Here is a 16,852-nt window from a genome sequence, read left to right as displayed (position 1 = left end):
TTAATTTTTAAATTATTTAAAAACTTAAAATTTACTCAATGCAAAAATAATAGAATACTTCTTCAAATATCTCCTCTTGGGAAGGTGGATTAGCAGGTGTAATCGTCGAAAGTTGTAACATCCCTAATTTGGGGCCTAGAAGAGTTGGGTTTTGAGTCCAGGATTGAATAGAAGAAAACCCGAATAATTAGAAAGTTTTAAATATTATCGTTGCAGAAAAAATTTATTTTATTAAATTACCACTAGAAAATTTTTATTGTATTTATTATTACGGATATTTTAAATTTTATGAAATTTTAATTAGTATTATGAGATAAAATTATTATTATCGAAAAAATATTATCTGTATGTATGTTTGAAAATTTTATGAAAATTATTATTATTTATCTGTATTATTGATATTTGAAATTTTTATTATTAGATATATTTATAAAATTATTACTATTATTAGAAAGGAAGAAAATATTAGTTGTAACGCATACGATTTTGGGATTTTTTTTGGGTTTTGTGATTTTAGTAAATCTTGAAATTTTCATGTTCTAAATATTGGAATTATGTTTAAATGTGTTAGTAGACCTTTAGAAGGCCCAAGACTAAGCTAAACACGGTAAAATATCAAGGTGGGATTTTTAAGTGAATAGGAGATTTGGTTAAGTGGGCTTTTAAGAAAAACTGTAAGTTATGACACAAATGAGCCTTTGGTAAAGTGGCTAAGTGACGCCACTAGGGAGCTATAAAGGTGGCGTGTAAGTGTTGGGGAAGACTTGGGATCGATTCCTTTGTTGGCAAATAGATGCATTTATTTTTTAAGTGCGGGAGGGTAAGTGTTGGAGTTCGTGGATTACGCTAGAGGAGAGTTGGATCGGTTTAAATGCTTGGATTAAGGAGTGATAAGGGAGAGATTTAAGGGATTGGGATGAGGCTAGGAGTTAGCCGAATGGTGGGAATTGAAGAGGGAAAATCGGCAGGGGGATTATGAGGTTAGTATTTCGGCACTTAGGGTATTGTTGGTGCCGTTTTTCTTCTGCTTTAATACCTTAGGGTTGTTTTTCCTCTCTTTTTCCTCTCTAGCCGAAATTACCACCTCCACTATTCTTCTTCTTCTATTTTTTCTTCTTCAAAACTATTCATCATACCTGCTATTCATCAATACTTTTGCCGAATCCATAAAAGCCGAAATCCTGTGATCACTGCTTGTGCCGATTTCTTCAAAGCCAGGTTCTCCTATGTTCTTTTGTTTTTATTAATTTACAATTATCTTTTCTTAACCCTAGATTCCTGACCGCAATTCTACTTCAAGGTTATAGCCCCACATTATCATCTTCTTCATCACACAAAAGCGAAAAACCATAGAATTTGGGGCTTATAGCGAAACTTCGAACTCCGGAGTCGAGTTTTTACCATCGTTTGAAAGATAAATCGCACTGTTATTGTGGAGATCAAAAAGGAGTAAGGGTAAGTGTTCATCACCTCGGATCTGGTTATATTTTACAAAGTTAGGAAAAGCCAAGTCCCTAAAATATAGAGAGGTCATCGAATTGGGCATGTGGCTCTAAAGGTTTTTAATCGACGTTTTACATCAATGATTAGTGTCTTCTTAAGTGTTGGATTGAAAGCGTGAATCATTGGAGCAATCGGATTCGAGCTAGCTATCGATTTTGGCAAAAGGTAAGATTTCAAAGGCTTGTAGGGACATGGTTCGATCATGGGTGAGTTAAGTTTTGGAGTTTAGTGATTATGGTTTGTAAATAAGCACTGCTAATCAATTGTAGGATATCGGAAGAGATCTCGATGCGATCGTCGCAAATCGGTGTGTACCGAACACCCTTCTTTAGTTCAATTAAGAAAGCCGAAATGCCAAATTCGCATTTCATGGTCATGTGGGTATGCGAATGCTCTCAAGTCATAGAGTAATTGTTAGATCCGCACCGCAAGGTGGTAAGCACGTTCAGCGTGACGTTTTAGCGTATTTTGGAAAAAGGGCTCGATGGGCCAAAATCGGGCCCAATGGGCTTCTGGACCAATATGGGTAAGAGATGGGCAAATTAGCCTGTTAGGTAGATGGTGGAATCAAATTGCATAAAACTGATAAAATTATGAATTAGTTTGTGCGAGAGCGTGAGATCACGAAATTACCCTAAAGAGTAAAATTACCGATATACCCCTAGGGTTTAAACCGGTCAATCGCATGATTGATCAATGTTGTATTTTACATGATATGCTTTTATTAATATCTGTTGCATGGGGTTGGGGTATTAATGGAGGAAGTATCGAAAGTGGTTCATCCACGTCTTGAAGGCTTTGCCTCAATCGATGAAATTTGAGTGCGTTCTTTAAACTGTGTAATGTGTGTAAGTGGGTGGGTTGAGATATTCCCACATGGTGTGTAGGGTTGGTGCAGGCGGTGTAGCGGTTGGTGGGTTGAGTAGTCTCCCGGATGGGCTTGCATTCATTATTACTGTTGATACTCATGTTCTTGAATCGGGCCTATGGGCCACATCTGTTATGTAAAAAGGGCTAAGGCCTTGCTCAGATTCTCAAAAGGGCTTGACCTCACATCTTTATCTGAATAGGGCTTAGGCCCAATGGGCTCGAGCTGAATTGGGCTTTGGATGGGTTTCTGATACACGAGTTTTCCAGAACTCACCCCTTCCTCTTCCATCCTTGCAGGTGAGCCCTAGAATTGGTGGACTTGGGTCAAGGGATTCAGAGTGGCCATGAAGATTGATTGCCGATTTTAAATAAGTTTAATATTTATTTTGGATTATTTTATTATGCTTAAAGTTGTAATAAGGTCGCTCTTTTTAATTACTTATATTTTGGGGATTATTAAACTGCTAGCACTAGGGTTCATTTTATAAAATCTACTTGTTTTTAAAAGATCATGATGACGCCGAAAGTTTCCATAAAGTAAATGTTTTCCCAAGAAAAATAAATATTTTAAGCAAACGATTTGCAACCTTAATCATTTTCTTAAGCTGGTCATAATCAAACGGTTTTCTCAAAATTATACGAGATGTTAGAGTGTGGCAATGGCGGTGTGCATGTCTAGGATTGGATCCGAAGAGAGAGCTTGGTACTTAAGCAGTCCGACGGACTCACCTCCTCTTCTTCCTGGTTTCCTACCTGGTGCGCAGCTTCCATTCACTTTAACCTACTTTTAAAAGTGTCTTTTACAACACCAACTCACTTTTTCCAAACTAAATGTCTGAATGTTTTGAACGCATCAATGTGGCGATCGATCCGGTCATAACGTCCGTGCCGAGTTTGGGGTGTTACATTTAGTGGTATCGAGCACGTTGCAATAACTTCGGTACGTGGATCGGTCCGAAAATCTTTTCAAAAACTTGGGCCTAAGAAGGGTATTTTTGGAAAGGCGATTTTCGAAGATGTTCAAGTTTTTCTATTTGTTAAACGGGGTTAAATCAATAGTTTTAAAATAAAAGTGTTTTCAAATCAAATCTTTTTTCGATAAAACAAAAACATGGGTTTTATGGATGATCAGAAATGGCACACCAATCCCGGCACCAAGTCTGTAAGGATTTCATTCCTCATATTACACTCGTATTAAGATATTATTGTAGATAGAATCGAGACCATATCATGACATTATAACTAGGGCAACCCTAAAAACTCTAGAATCTGAGAGATCGTAGCTAGGCTATGATTACGTGAAAATAGAAACTTGAAAATACTATCTCTGCATAAGACATGTGAATAAATAGTAAAATATTTAAGACCTTTGTAGTTATTTGATATGTGTCTTGGTAATGTAGAGCATTGATATGGATTCTGGGTAAGCAAAGTCGCCAACTTTGGGTAGCGGTAACTCGAGCTTGGTACCGAGGCACCGGCCGAGTTAGTAAGGAAAGTGGTAGAGGAAGTATTGGATACAAAATTAAGAAAATTAGGGAAGCGCTTCAAGCGGGTGCTTGGAGTGTAAGAAAAGGAAGGGTTCTAGTTCTCGAAAACCAAGCCTCGTTACGTGAAACATGTTAAGGCACGACCAAACTATCCAATCAAAAAGATCGCAACGGATGTCATCCGGTGAATGCCATAGGAAGACAGGAGCATGTCGTAGATGTGGGTCCAAGGAGCATCGAGCTCGGGATTGCCAAGTTTATTTTATTTAAATATATGTTACAAGTTGTATGCGTGCCTGATAAACGTTTCTTTATTTCGAAAATTAGATGTTTTGGGTCGTACTAAGAATTATTTTTAATCAAAGTGCGCAGTGAAAGCATAGTGGTTTGACTTGAGTAATACGGTTAGTTGATAGTTTGAAATTTCGAGGACGAAATTTTTTTTTAAGGAGGGTAGAGTTGTAACATCCTGAATTTGGGGCCTAGAAGAGTTGGGTTTTGAGTCTGGGATTCGAATAGAAGAAAACCTGAATAATTAGAAAGTTTTAAATATTATCGTTGCAGAAAAAAATTTATTTTATTAAATTACCACTAGAAAATTTTTACTGTATTTATTATTACGGATATTTTAAATTTTTATGAAATTTTAATTAGTATTATGAGATAAAATTATTATTATCAGAAAAATATTACTGTATGTATGTTTGAAAATTTTATGAAAATTATTATTATTTACTTGTATTATTGATATTTGAAATTTTTATTATTAGATATATTTATAAAATTATTACTATTATTAGAAAGGAAGAAAAATATTAGTTGTAACGCCCTGATTTTCGGGATTTTTTTTGGGTTTTGTGATTTTTAGTAAATCTTGAAATTTTCATGTTCTAAATATTGGAATTATGTTTAAATGTGTTAGTAGACCTTTAGAAGGCCCAAGACTAAGCTAAACACGGTAAAATATCAAGGTGGGATTTTTAAGTGAATAGGAGATTTGGTTAAGTGGGCTTTTAAGAAGAACTGTAAGTTATGACACAAATGAGCCTTTGGTAAAGTGGCTAAGTGACGCCACTAGGGAGCTATAAAGGTGGCGTGTAAGTGTTGGGGGAAGACTTGGGATCGATTCCCTTTGTTGGCAAATAGATGCATTTATTTTTTTAAGTGCAGGAGGGGTAAGTGTTGGAGTTCAGGTGGATTCTGCTAGAGGAGAGTTGGATCAGTTTAAATGCTTGGATTAAGGAGTGATAAGGGGAGAGATTTAAGGGATTGGGATGAGGCTAGGAGTTAGCCGAATGGTGGGAATTGAAGAGGGAAAATCGGCAGGGGGATTATGAGGTTAGTATTTCGGCACTTAGGGTATTGTTGGTGCCGTTTTTCTTCTGCTTTAACACCTTAGGGTTGCTTTTCCTCTCTTTTTCCTCTTTAGCCAAAATTACCACCTCCACTATTCTTCTTCTTCTATTTTTTTCTTCTTCAAAACTATTCATCATACCTGCTATTCATCAATACTTTTGCCGAATCCATAAAAGCCGAAATCCTGTGATCCTTTGCTTGTGCCGATTTCTTCAAAGCCGTGTTCTCCTATGTTCTTTTGTTTTATTAATTTACAATTATCTTTTCTTAACCCTAGATTCCTCGACCGCAATTCTACTTCAAGGTTATAGCCCACATTATCATCTTCTTCATCACACAAAAGCCGAAAAACCATAGAATTTGGGGCTTATAGCCGAAACTTCAGAACTCCGGGAGTCGAGTTTTTACCATCGTTTGAAAGATAAATCTGCACCATATTGCGTGGAGATCAAAAAGGAGTAAGGGGTAAGTGTTCATCACCTCAGATCTGGTTATATTTTACAAAGTTAGGAAAAGCAAGTCCCTAAAATATAGAGAGGTCATCGAATTGGGCATGTGGCTCTAAAGGTTTTAATCGACGTTTTCTATCAATGATTAGTGTCTTCTTAAGTGTTGGATTGAAAGCGTGAATCATTAGAGCAATCGGATTCGGAGCTAGCTATCGATTTTGGCAAAAGGTAAGATTTCAAAGGCTTGTAGGGACATGGTTCGATCATGGGTGAGTTAAGTTTTGGAGTTTAGTGATTATGGTTTGTAAATAAGCACTGTGCTAATCAATTGTAGGATATCGGAAGAGATCTCGATGAGCGATCGTCGCAAATCGGTGTGTACCGAACACCCTTCTTTAGTTCAATTAAAAAAGTTTAAATACCAAATTCCGGCATTTCATAGTCATGTGGGTATGCGAATGCTCTCAAGTCATAGAGTAATTGTTAGATCCGCACCGCAAGGTGGTAAGCACGTTCACGTGACGTTTTAGCGTATTTTGGAAAAAGGGGCTCGATGGGCCAAAATCGGGCCCAATAGGCTTACTGGACCAATATGGGTAAGAGATGGGCAAATTAGCTTTATTAGGTAGATGGTGGAATCAAATTGCATAAAATTGATAAAATTACTGAATTAGCTTGTGCGATGGCGTAGATCACGAAATTACCCTAAAGAGCAAAATTACCAAATTACCCCTAAAGAGTAAAATTACCGATATACCCTAGGGTTTAAATTGGTGAATCGCATGATTGATCAATGTTGTATTTTACATGATATGCTTTTATTAATATCTGTTGCATGGGGTTGGGGTATTAATGGAGGAAATCTTGAAAGTGGTTCATCCACGCTTGAAAACTTTGCCTCAATCGACTGAATTTGAGTGCTTTCTTTAACTGTGTGTGTGGGTTTGGGTGGGTTGAGATATTCCCACATGGTGTGTAGGGTTGGTGCAGGCGATGTAGCGGTTGGTGGGTTGAGTAGTCTCCCGGATGGGCTTGCATTCATTATTATTGTTGATACTCATATTCTTGAATCGGGCCTATGGGCCACACTTTATTATGTAAAAAGGGCTAAGGCCTTGCTCATCAGATTCGAAAAGGGCTTGACCTCTGTGTCTTCGTTATCTGAATAGGGCTTAGGCCCAATGGGCTCGAGTGAATTGGGCTTTGGATGGGTTTCAGATACACGAGTTTTCCGAACTCACCCCTTCCTCTTCCATCCTTGCAGTGAGCCCTAGAATTGGTGGACTTGGAGTCAAGGGATTCAGAGTGGCCATGAAGATTGATTGCCGATTTTAAATAAGTTTAATATTTATTTTGGATTATTTTATTATGCTTAAAGTTGTAATAAGGTCGCTCTTTTTAATTACTTATATTTTGGGGATTATTAAACCGGCTAGCACTAGGGTTCGTTTTATAAAATCTACTTGTTTTAAAAAGATCATGATGACGCATAAAGTTTCCATAAAGTAAATGTTTTCCCAAGAAAATAAATATTTTAAGCAAACGATTTGCAACCTTAATCATTTTCTTAAGCTGGTCATAATCAAACGGTTTTCTCAAAATTATACGAGATGTTAGAGTGTGGCAATGGCGGTGTGCATGTCTAGGATTGGATCCAAGAGAGAGCTTGGTACTTAGCGGTCAACGGACTCACTTCCTCTTCTTCCTGGTTTCCTACAGTGCGCAGCTTCCATTCACTTTAACCTACTTTTAAAAGTGTCTTTACAACACCAACTCGACTTTTCCAAACTAAGTAATACGGAATGTTTTGAACGCATCAATGTGGCGCATCGATCCGGTCATAACGACCAGTAGGGTTTGGGGTGTTACAAAAGTTGTACATCAAGTACACATGGACAGCTACACCTTTGCCAAGGCTAACCTAGATATCTATTTATACTAAATATAAAAGTTATAGCTTGGGATCATAACCTAATCAAACATTAATTTATTTATTGAAATTATTAAAAAGTTTACATATTAATATATTTTAACAACAATTTCAATTTAAAAGCTGTAGCGACGTAAAAAAAAATTTTGATAAGTCAGTCGCTAATTGTGGCGATTTATTGAAAACTTGAAAACCGAAGTTTGATTTTGAAATAAAGAGGGGAGTTGCCACCGATCTTTTTTCGAGGTGGGATCGGACACCTAATAAATCGTCCTTTTTTGAAAAGAAAATTGATTCTTGAACAAAAAACAAGGCCGGGTTTAGGTCTACGTCAAAATTCAGAGAAAATGGGGGTCCGGGAGTCGGTTACGCACGAGGAAGGTATTAGCACCCTCGTGACGCCCAAAATTGGTATCTTATTAAACAAGTGTTGTCTTAATTTTCAAAATTGCAAGTTCAAAGTAACATTGAATTGTGATCTAATCAAAATACAAGAAATTTCAAGTTTCGTTTTCTTTTGAGAAGGACATACCGTTTTAACACGAGTCAATTGATATTCACCCAACATAGCGATGAAATCGATGACTTAATGTTAAATTGGCATGTTGCCTTATTTATTGAAATTAAAAATTATGAGTAAAACATTATTTAAAATAAGAATTTGTAAATAATACAAAACAACGATGCAATTAATAATGAAATATTAAAACCGAGAATATTAAAACAACAATATTAATATTTACAAAAATAGAAATGATGTACTACCAATATAATAAGAAAAATAATATATTCATAATGACAATAAAAATAACAATATATACATAAAATATACATATACATATACATATATATATATACATGACATATAAAATGAACATATACAACATATATTAGAAATATTAATAATGAGAAAATATTATATATATATATATATATATACTAACGACACTACATGAATATGTACTTGTATGTATTAAAATATCTACATATATAATGGACATGTACTAATAATGATAATAAGAGTAATAATAAAAGACATATATACCAAATAATACATAATAATATTAAAACAAAATAGTAAGTAACAATAGAGAAAATGATAAATATAATAATAAATATAACGATATATGAAAATAATACTATATAATATATATATATATACTCCTATAAAATATGTGTACTAATATTAATAATAAATATAATAGGGATAAAATAAATATAATAATATATACATGGAATAGTGAAAGAAATACATAACAAATAACCTTAAAATATATGTAATATTTGTGAAATATATACATAATATAGTATTAAAATATTCACATGATATATGCATAAAATAACAATAACATAAAAAACAACTATTAACAATACTTCATGAATATATATGTACTAAAATGCACATAATAATAATATATGTATATATAATAGTAAAATATGATATATAAAGTTAACATAATATAGAAATACATAAAACAATAACGATAGTAATAAAACATGGAAGCTAATAAAACAATAACGATAGTAATAAAACATGGAAGCTAATAATATATATATATATATATATATATATATATATATATAATAAAAGGTTAAACAAAGATAACTTAATACTATACCAAAACATATATATATATATATATGAATGTTAATTAAAATAAATACTAGGGCTAATAATAGTGATGACATTAATAATTGATACTAAAATAATAATACTAAAATAATTAGCTCAAATGGTAAAATAACTAAAAGGATTAAATTGAGCTAAAAAGAAAATATTTGGGGCAAAATTAAAATAAATGTAAAGAAAAAGGACTATTTTGAACACGCGTTAAACAGTGGGGGCCAAAAATGTAATTTTCCTAACTATTTTAAAACCCACAACAGTAAAGGGACTAAATCGAATCAAGAAACAACTTTCAGGGCCAAATTAAAATAAATTAAAACTTAATTGTAAATTAATAAAAAAGCGGAAGGGCTAAATGCGCAATTAGCCCTTCCGTTCAAAAACACGCGGACCCTATGCCGGACTGGTCGGGTCGGATCGGGTAAGGGCTTAAACGACGTCATTTTGGGGCTTAAGTACAGCCCCCAAAACGACGCCGTTTCGGAGGGCTATAAATAGGCCCATTTTCAGAAAAAAAATCATTTGTGAAGGGAGAAAAGAAAAAAAAAAGGGAGAATAAGGGAGAGGAAAAGAGAGGAGGGAGAGGGGAAGGAAATCCGGCCGGGGGCCATCGTCGATCATGAGGCCGTCATTGGCCGTGGCGCCCACCGTACACCTGGTGAAAAGGTAAAATTCTTCTTTTTTTTTACTTTTATTTTTTAAATATATATTTATTAAATATGTGTTTATAAATTAAAAATAGGCTAAAAAATGAGAAATAAATAAAAAGAAATCACCTTAGTTCTTCGGTTTATGTCTTGAGTATTTGATTCTCCGATTTGTGATTGTCTTTCTGTTTTTTGATCTCTTGAATCACTGCTTACATATATGTTTTAATCTATTCTTTGTATTGATGGTAAAAAGTCAAAACGTTCTCCGTTTTGCCAATTTCATTCGGGTTTTATAACCCTTTACATCCATTATTATATCATTTATGTCTTTTCCTATTTATTGCTTGCAGGCACCATTTGAGGCGCGAGGGCGGTGGGGCGGTGCTGAGCAGTGGCCGGTGCTGCAGGCTTTGGTGATAGTGTCGGCACAAGTGGGTGATTAGGGTTTCAGCTTTTTTGAAACCCTAACTTTGGCTAGTTGGGTCATTTGGGCTCCGGGTAATTTGGGGTGGTGGGCTGATGGGTAAGTTTTGTAAGGTTTGTAGGTAAGGATTGTAATTGGGTTTTGGGTTAGCTTGGTAGGTTGTTTTGGGATTAATGGGTTAATGTTGTAAATGTAAGTGGGTTTGATATAAGTGGGTAATGGTTAGTGGGCTTCAGGTATCTTGAAAAGGGCCCAAAATTGGCCTGTAACAGCTGCCCCTCTTTGCTCATTGTCGTGTAACAGAAATAGAGCAAAGACATAATGAAAGGCCAATTTTGCCCCATCTTGCCAAGTCTTGACTTCATTGGTGTTCTTCTTGTTCAGATAGTCTCCTTCCAGTCCACTGTATCTTGTAGCTTTGGTTCAATCCACTGCATCTTCTGACATATGCCTCGTAGCTTCAATCCACTCCAATATGAATTCGAGGATATGAAATTTGTGGCTTCGATCTGCTTCACCGTAACTTCAGAAGGATAAGATCTACAGCTTCAATCTTCTCTTCTATTACTTCAGTGAGATAAGGTTTAGGTCTTCTCTTCTGCAACTTTAGAAAGGCAAGATTTGATATCCTCGATCAGCTCTGCTGCAACTTCAGGGAGACAACATCTGCTACTTTGACCTGCTCTACTGCAATTTTAGGGAGGGCAAATCTGGTGTCTTCCATCAGCTCCAATCTTTATTCTTTATTTGGTATGTGATCCTGAGCTCAACTCATTTCTCGCAATATGAGTTGACTCTTTTAAAAACGGATATTTAAATTGAAAATAGCTCGGCACGCGAGCCAAGGCTCAACTCACCCCTCCCAATACGAGTTGGTTTATTTGGAAAACAGGAATTAAAAGGCTTAACTCCTCTCGCAATATGAGTTGATCTTTTTGAAAAATAGAATTTAAACACAGAGATTGAAAAAGCTCAACTCACTTCTCGCAATATGAGTTGATTTTTGGAAAACAAGAATTGCAAACAGAAATTGAAAATACCTCATCATGACCTGAGGCTCAACTCACCTCTCGCAATATGAGTTGATTTTGAAAAACGGAAATTAAAAAACAGAAATTGAAAAAGCTCAACTCACCTCTCGCAATATGAATTGATTTTTGAAAAATAAAATTGAAAACAGAAATTGAAAATACCTCACCGTGTCCTGAGGCTCAACTCACCTCTCACAATATAAGTTGATTTTGAAAAACAGAAATTAAAAAACAGAAATTGAAAAAGCTCAACTCACCTCTCGCAATATGAGTTGATTTTTGAAAAACGGAAATTAAAAAACAGAAATTGGAAAAGCTCAACTCACCTCTCGCAATATGAGTTGATTTTTGAAAAACAGAATTGAAAACAGAAATTGAAAATACCTCATCGTGTCCTGAGGCTCAACTCACCTCTCGCAATATGAGTTGATTTTTGGAAAACAGAATTGAAAACAGAAATTGAAAATACCTCATCGTGTCCTGAGGCTCAACTCACCTCTCGCAATATGAGTTGATTTTGAAAAACGGAAATTAAAAAACAGAAATTGAAAAAGCTCAGAGTACCAAAACATACCATCTGGTGGAACTCAGGTGTCTTTTCCTTAATGTTTTGTTTCGGTACAGTTGTCATTGAAACCACTTGTTCTGTCAAAATTTCTGCATATGTCATGCATGGTGTTATTATGATGTGCATAGGTTGGTCCTAGATGTTTTTATGCCTACATGATCATGCTATGCGCCCTAGGCATGTTTGTCATATGTTCCTTTTCGTCACAATTTTTGAAGATTTGTGCTCGTTATTTCGACTTTTGGTTCTCTTCAGGCTTTGTACCCATCCTTAAACTTTTACGAGTACTCTGTGTTTCTTAAATATCACTCTTTTACCCCTGGTTGAACTTTTATCATTGCTCTGAGGCTCTTGTACTTGTAAAATTTTCATCCAAGTGATGCTCAACATTTCTTTTGTTCAAAGCATGTCATTTCGCCATTTATAATTTAAATAAACCACACAATGAGATGCATGAAAAATGGTCAGGTAGGGGCAAAATGAATACTTCACTTTTATCTATTTCAAAGATAGCAAACAGGGGAAGTTAGTCAATGATAGCACAAAGAAATGTCATAATGAGAAAGGGGATGGCATTCAACAGATACAAATGCTCTAGATATTCAACACATGAACTCTTCCACGTTTCTTAATCGAGAATCTTTCTGAACATGGCTTCTTGCGTAAAAGATTTCGAACTTTCAAAAATGCTTCAAATACTGTAGCCCTGTTGTTTGACTTTCTGTTCAAATCATCTTGCTCCCCTGAGTTTGAATCTACTTCATTAGGATGCCCTTTCGGGTTTTCATCCTAATTTCCTTTTATTTACCAAGACACCCTTTTCAGGTTTTCGTCTTGATCCCTTTTTTTTTCTTTTAGGCATAATACTTCTTCACAACATCAGAGTTTATTAGATGCGATAGCTCTTTCCCATCCATCTCGGTGAGAATCAAAGCTCCTCCTGAGAAAGCCTTCTTTACAACATATGGTCCTTCCCAATTTGGTGCCCATTTTCCTCAAAAGTCTTTCTGTATTGGGAGAATCTTTCTCAGCAAGAGTTCCCCTTCGTGGAATTCCCTTGGTCGTACTTTCTTGTCATGGGCTGAGATCATCCTCTTTTGGTACATCTGACCATGGCAGATTGCCTTCAAGCGTTTTTCCTCGATAAGATTAAGCTGGTCATATCGAGTCCGAATCCATTCTGCTTCCTCTAGTTTTGACTCCATTAAGACTCGTAAGGAGGGAATCTTTACTTCGATTGGTAGCACAGCTTCCATTCCATAGACTAGAGAGAAAGGAGTCGCTCTTGTAGACGTTCGCACAGATGTACGATATGCATACAAGGCGAATGGTAGCTTCTCATGCCAGTCTTTATAAGTCTCATTCATTTTCCTGATAATCTTCTTGATATTCTTGTTGGCCGCTTCAACAACCCCGTTCATTTTCGGGCGATAAGGTGAGGAATTATGATGCTTTATTTGAAATTGTTCACATACTTCTTTCATCATCTTATTGTTCAAATTCAAGGCATTATCTGAAATGATCCTCTCAGGCAAACCATATCGGCAAATAATTTCCCTTTTCAAGAACCTACAAACTACGGTCTTCGTCACATTAGCAAATGAGGCAGCTTCTATCCATTTCGTGAAGTAGTCTATAACCACAAAAATGAATCGATGACCGTTAGAAGCTTTTGGGGAAATTAGCCCTATAACATCCATGCCCCACATAGAAAAAGGCCACGGAGAAGCCATGACATGAAAAGGCAAAGGGGCTGCATGAATCTTATCACCATAAATTTGACACTTGTGGCACTTCCTTGCGTAGCTAATGCAATCGCTTTCCATCATCGACCAGTAATAGCCAAGTTTCATGATCTTTCTGGCCATAGTGAAACCATTGGAATGGGTGCCACAAATTCCTTCATGGACCTCGTCAAGTATTTTCTTGGCTTTTACGGTATCCACGCATCTTAAAAGCACTTAATCTTTACCTCTTTTGTAAAAGATATCCCCATTAAGAACAAACCCCACTGACATTCTTCTGATTGTTCTTTTATCATTCTCATTTGCTTGTTCGGGATACTTTTGATTCTTGATATATTCTAAGATGTCATAGTCCCATGGTCGTCTGTCTGCCTCTTTCTCAATGCTACAACAGTGTGCAGGGACCTCGTATATGCTCATTTTGAGGGGCATTATTTCTGCTTCTCTACTTGCTTTGAACATTGAAGCCAATGTGGCTAGGGCATCAGCCAATTGGTTTTTTTCTCGTGGGAAGTAGTTAAAGGTTATTTCCTTGAATTCTTTAATCAATTCAGCCACTAGATAGCTGTATTTAATCAACTTCAGATCCCTTACTTCCCAATCACCGCGGGTCTGGTAAATTACTAGGGCCGAGTCCCCATATACCTCCAGAATCTCTATGTTTCATTCAATGGCTACGCGAAGTCCCATGATACAAGCCTCATATTCCGCTATGTTATTGGTGCAGAAGAAGTTCAATCTGGCAGTGAACGGATAATGGCTCCCTTCTGAGGATATCAAGACTGCTCCGATCCCGCGCCCCAATGCATTCGATACACCATCAAAGCATATCTTCCATGACTTTGCTTTTGATGACTCACATTTCCATGACTTTGCTTTTGATGACTCACATTCTTATTTGGTAATGCACATCAAGTCTTCATCCGGGAAGTCAAATCTCAATGGCTCGTATTCTTCCGTTGTTCGAGCTGTTAAGAAGTCAGCTATTGCACTCCCTTTTATCGACTTTTGGTTCACATAGACAATGTCGTATTCCGATAATAGGATCTGCCACCGTGCCATTCTTCCTGAGAGTGCAGGCGATTCTATCATGTACTTTATTGGGTCCAGCTTTGAAATTAACCATGTCGTATGATACAACATATATTGTCTGAGTCTTCGAGCTACTCAAACTAAAGCACAACATAACTTTTCAATTGACGAATACCTTGACTCACATTCTGTGAATTTCTTGCTAAGGTAGTAAATCGCCTTTTCTCTTTTACCAGACTCATCATGTTGCCCCAGTACGCAACCCATCGATCTTTCGGACACAATCAGATACAATATTAACGGCTTTCCTGGAGTTGGTGGCACTAACATTGGAGGACTGGACAAATACTGTTTTATTTTGTCAAAATCCTCTTGGCACTCCTCGTTCCATTCTCCCGGGTTATATTTTCGAAGAAGTCGAAAAATTGGGTCACACTGGTTGGTAAGTTGAGCAATGAATCTGGCGATGTAGTTTAACCTTCCCAAAAATCCTCTGACTTCTTTTTGTGTGTGCGGGGGCGGCAGCTCTTGTATGGCTTTTATCTTATCTGGATCAACTTCAATGCCTCTTTTGCTGACAATGAAGCCCAGCAATTTTCCTGAAGTAGCCCCAAATGTAAACTTAGCTGGATTAAGCTTCAGCTGGAACTTTCTTACTCTTTCGAACAATTTTTTGAGATTCTCAATATGTTCACTTTCCCCTCGGGATTTAGCAATCATATCATCAACATATACTTCTATTTCTTTATGCATCATGTCATGAAACAATGTCACTATGGCCCTCTGATATGTTGCCCCGGCATTCTTTAATCTGAATGGCATCACTTTGTAGTAGAAAGTCCCCCACATTGTTACAAAAGTGGTCTTTTCCATATCCTCAAGGGCCATCTTGATCTGATTATACCCTGAGAATCCATCCATGAAGGAAAATAATGAATGTTTCGCCGTGTTATCCACTAACGTATCAATGTGCGGTAGGGGAAAATTATCTTTAGGACTTGCTCGATTCAAGTCCCGATAATCCACACATATTCGTACTTTGCCGTCTTTCTTTGGTACCGGGACTATGTTGGCCACCCATTCTGGATATTTGGAGGCCTGTAGGAATCCAGCATCGAATTGCCTCTTGACTTCTTCTTTTATTTTCAACAACATTTCAGGTCTCATTCGTCTTAGTTTTTACTGAATGGGTTTGCATTCTGGCTTTAATGGGAGCTTATGGACCACTACATCTTCATCCAATCCTGGCATATCCTGATATGACCATACGAATACACCTTTGTACTCATGGAGCAGAGCAATCAAATCACGCCTAGTCTCATCTGAAATAGAGGTCCCAATCTTCACTTCTTGTTTCCTTTCTCCAGTTCCCAAATTTATTGTTTCAACAGGTTCTTGATGAGGCAAAATATGTTTATCCTCTTGTTCCACCATTCTTAACAATTCAGGAGGCGAGACACAGTCTTCAGCATTTTTTTCGGCTTCAAATTCTCCTAAACAAACAGCCTTTTCGAAATCGATTTCAAGACTCGTAACGGGTTTGTTCATGTTATTGGTACCTGAGCACCTGAAAGTTGAATGGAAAAGGAAACTATAAAGGGGTATCTAAGTATTGGGACCGACAAACAAAATGTTATGACATGGTATGAGGCAAATGTAAAGATAGGCTGTAGAATGAGAAAATAAATATGGAGTTAGTGGAAAAGATTATGACAAAGTGCATCTTCATTGGTATTCATTTAAACGATAAAGAGCGAATAGACGCTCCTACAAAAGAAACCCCATTTTATTAGGGATGCAACAGAGGGTTAATATCCAGCATTACTCTGAAGAAGATTTATAAACTACAAGAAGGTCCTCGACAGTCCAATTATTCAACACGAAATCGGGAGGACAGGAGCGTATTATTGAAACATTTTTGCTTGCATCAGCTCCTTATTCAATAACGTTTATACTGATGTTCTGAAAACCCTTTTCGATCAATAACATCTTGCTTGGTGCCTTATCCTGCCCTGGGCATATCATTCCCACAGGCATAAATGTTTTTGACAAAGGAGGGTACTCAATGGGCTCTCATTCTGGTTCTCGGCCTAGGGTTCTTGCGATTCTTCTTTCCTGATCTTTCTTCCACTGTTTTCTTCTTTGAAGTGCGTCTGGCTGGAAACCTAAACCGTATC

The sequence above is a fragment of the Gossypium arboreum genome, chromosome 13, assembly GCF_025698485.1.
Source record: "Gossypium arboreum isolate Shixiya-1 chromosome 13, ASM2569848v2, whole genome shotgun sequence".
Taxonomy (NCBI): domain Eukaryota; kingdom Viridiplantae; phylum Streptophyta; class Magnoliopsida; order Malvales; family Malvaceae; genus Gossypium; species Gossypium arboreum.
The sequence above is the reverse complement of the archived record's forward strand: the minus strand, read 5'-3'. Positions refer to the sequence as shown.